This window comes from Stegodyphus dumicola, chromosome 7 (genome assembly GCF_044657685.1).
Source record: "Stegodyphus dumicola isolate Sdum_Otavi_A_Nest chromosome 7, ASM4465768v1".
In the NCBI taxonomy this organism is placed as follows: domain Eukaryota; kingdom Metazoa; phylum Arthropoda; class Arachnida; order Araneae; family Eresidae; genus Stegodyphus; species Stegodyphus dumicola.
The window spans coordinates 84,697,403-84,701,175 of record NC_140774.1 but is presented as its reverse complement, the minus strand read 5'-3'; positions in this window follow the sequence as shown (position 1 = coordinate 84,701,175).

Sequence of the window (3,773 nt, the reverse complement as noted above, 5' to 3'; positions counted from 1 at the left end):
AAATACATACATATTAAATTACTAAAATAATTAAATGGCTAAATGCATAACGCGCTTTCTTTCTTCAGCTTTTTTAACTTTAGACATTCTACCGCAAACTTTCGACATTGTACCCCAAAATAGGAAATATTGCCCATGCACAAATCAAAGCGACTTGATTGGTTGGGAGTAGTAATTCTTAGGCTTTGAGACTTAACAAGTGTAAACGGGTGGGATCCTTGGAAGTAACAACTTAACGTTAGCGTACGTTTCTTGGGACCAAAGTTCCGCTAGTGTAAACGGGCCTATACAGTTCACTATCTTTAAACAACGGAACGTACATGTTTTTTGGTCCGTCGAGCCGGAGTCGCAGTAAATTTGGTGAGTCAGTATGTTTTTTTCTTTCTTATTAGATAATGGAATTTACAACGCTTAAGACTAAAAAGCGTGTAGCTAAAGCTAAGTTAAGTAAACTGAAAGAGAAAATTACAGTGACTTACGATTCTGCTGATGTTGATCAGTTAGAACTTTTTAAATCTAGATTAAATAATTTAATGACCGAACTTTCGGATATTTTTAGTAACATATTTGTAGTGTGTGAAGAAAAAGATATTGATGTATTTATAGAAGAACAACAGGTCATACAAGATACTGTTGATGAGTTAATTTTAATGCTAACCAGAGTTAAGAATGTTAAAGACATTAGTGTGGAAACTAAATCTTGTGAAATAGCGAGTATACGCTTACCTAAGCTAACTCTTCCTGTATTTAGTGGCAGTACTGAAGAATGGTTATCATTTTTTGATTTATTTAAAACAGTGATAGTGGATAATGACCGTTTATCAGGTGCACAAAAGCTACAATATTTAAAGGGTTCTTTAAAAGGAGATGCTTTGCGGATTGTTCAAGCTTTAACTATTTGTGACAGGAATTTCGAAATAGCGTGGCATTTATTGTGTCAAAGATTTTCACATAAGAGAGAATTACTTTCATCGTTATTAAAGAAAATCTTGTATTTATCAAATTTACAAGCTGAAATTCCTAGTCAGATATTAGCGTTAGTAGACACTGTAAGAGAGTGTGTATGTTCGTTTGAAAATCTAGGATTCAAAGTGGAGCAATTCGCGGATACTATTTTAATGTTAATAGTACAGTTTAAATTGGATTCTTCGACGAGAGGATGGTGGGAAAGAACATTAAAGAGTGAGGAAATACCAACGCTTAATAATCTTCTAGAGTTCTTGAAATCTCATGCCAGAACCTTGCAAGCAGGTAAACCGCAAGGTGTTAAAAAACAAGTTACAAAAGACAAATTAACTTCATTGGCTTCAGAGATTCGCGCGCAGTGTACGTATTGTAAAGCCGGTCATTCAGTTTTTAAATTTGAATGTTCAGGAACGCGTTAATTTTGTCAAGAGAGATAACGTTTGTTTTAATTGTTTGGTTTCAAATCATAAAGCTTTCGAGTGTAGAAGTACACATAAACGTAAAAAGTGCTTTAAAAATTATCACACACTACTGCATTTCGAAAGAGTTCAAAATGAACCAAAGGCAAGTAAAAGAGTTACGAACAGTTCGAATGAATTATCAGTGACGGCTAAGCCATTTTTCCCTGGGCCAGAACCTCGCGCTCAATCGGCTGGGTCAGGGAAGAATATCGCAAGTTCTAGTCCAGTAATTAAATCTTGTGTTTCAGACTTTAACTTTCAGCGTGAAGTTTTATTATGTACGGCTGTTATTAAAGTGTTAGATTCATCAGGTGAATACCAATTGTGTAGAGCCCTCCTTGACCCTGGCAGTCAAGCAAGCCTGATTTCAGAAGATTGTGTACAAAGGCTAGGGTTAGCAAGAAGAAATGCCAAAGTTTTTATTTCATGTTTAGGGTCTTTGGATACGAAAACTAATGGAATTACGGAAATAAACTTCGTTCCGCATTTTCCGGCGAAAGTGTCATTTAAAACACCAGTATTTATCATCAATAGAATTATTGGAACTTTGCCGCATTTTACATTGGAGAAGAAGTACGTTGGGGAATATAATGATTTAATGTTAGGAGATCCAGCATTTTACAAAAGTGGGCCTGTTGATATACTTTTAGGCGTAGATATTGCCTTACTTCTTTTAAAGGGAGAAATAATTAAATGCGAAGAAGGTAAACCGGTAGTTTCTCGTTCTGAACTAGGATGGATTATTTCAGGTAGTGTGAATAATTCAACAGAAATTAATCCTACTATCTATGTTAATAATATACAAGAGGAAACTGATCAGATGCTGTCTGACTTTTGGAAATTGGATGCTGTACCTACGTTTGACATGCTTACTAAATCGGAGAGAGCATGTGAAGATTACTTCAAATCTACATATACGAGAGAGGAAAGTGGGGTATATACTGTGAAATTACCGTTTCACTCTCCGCCTTCTCAGCTTGGAGATTCCAGACAATTAGCTATGCGTAGATTCCAATCTTTAGAAAATTCACTTCTAAAAAGGCCTCAGATATATGAACAGTATAAGGATTTCATGAGGGAATACCTTGATCTGAGACATATGGAGGGAGTGCCTGAGGGAGAAATTCTTATTGACTCTACGTATTACATGCCTCATCATGCCGTATTAAAGGAATCAAGTACTACGACTAAACTGAGAGTTGTTTTTGATGCTTCAGCTAAAACGACATCGGGTCTTTTATTGAATGATATTTTGATGGTTGGGCCAAGAGTTCAGCAAGAGCTGTTTCCAATTCTTCTACGGTTTAGAACTCACAAAATTGCAGTATGTGCCGATGTAGAGAAGATGTTCAGACAAATTCGTGTCCACCCAGAAGATACAAATTGGCAACGAATGCTTTGGAGGGATAGTCCTAGTGAGCCCTTGAGTGCATTTAGATTAGTGACAGTTACATATGGGACTACCTGTGCGCCATATTTGTCTACTAGAGTAATGAAACAACTTGCATTAGACGAACAAGTGAGATTTCCTTTAGCATCAGAAATTGCCCTTCGTGATTTTTATGTTGATGATTTGCTTTCAGGGGCACAAAGTGAAAAGGAAGCGAATGTTCTAGTTCAGCAGTTGAATGAAATGATGAAAAGGGGTGGATTTCGCTTAAGGAAGTGGATTTCAAACAGTTCAGCTATTTTAGAGAATATTCCCGAGTGCTTACGAGAATCCAGTATTTCTCTTGAAATAACCAGTGACAAGAAAGTAAAAGTATTGGGAATTAATTGGAACAACTCTAGTGATACGTTTCATTTTTCGGTATGCATAAGTGATAAAGAGTTTACTAAGAGGACTATTTTATCAGAAGTAGCCAAAATCTTTGATCCAATGGGATGGTTAGCGCCAACAATAATATACGCGAAAATATTATTACAAGAGTTATGGAACTTACAGCTGGGTTGGGATGAACTCGTTGATAAGAGAATAAGTAGAAAATGGAAGCGTTTCTATCTAGAATTGCCCTTACTTTCAAGCTTACAATTTCCGAGGTATGTCTTGAGTCCGAAGGCAGTAGTTATAGAAATCCATGCTTTCTGCGACGCTTGAGAAAAGGCTTATTGTGCATTTATCTATCTTCGAACAATCAACCTTGATTCGTCAGTCAAAGTCAGCCTTCTGACATCGAAAACCAGAGTAGCATCCTTAAAAACCCAGTCTCTTCCGAGACTAGATTTGTGTGCTGCGTTACTTTTAACCAACCTCTTACATGCAGTATTATTATGCATAGAACTGCCTATTAACAATATCTACGCATGGACCGACTCGCGGGTTACATTGGCATGGGTCTCGTCCGA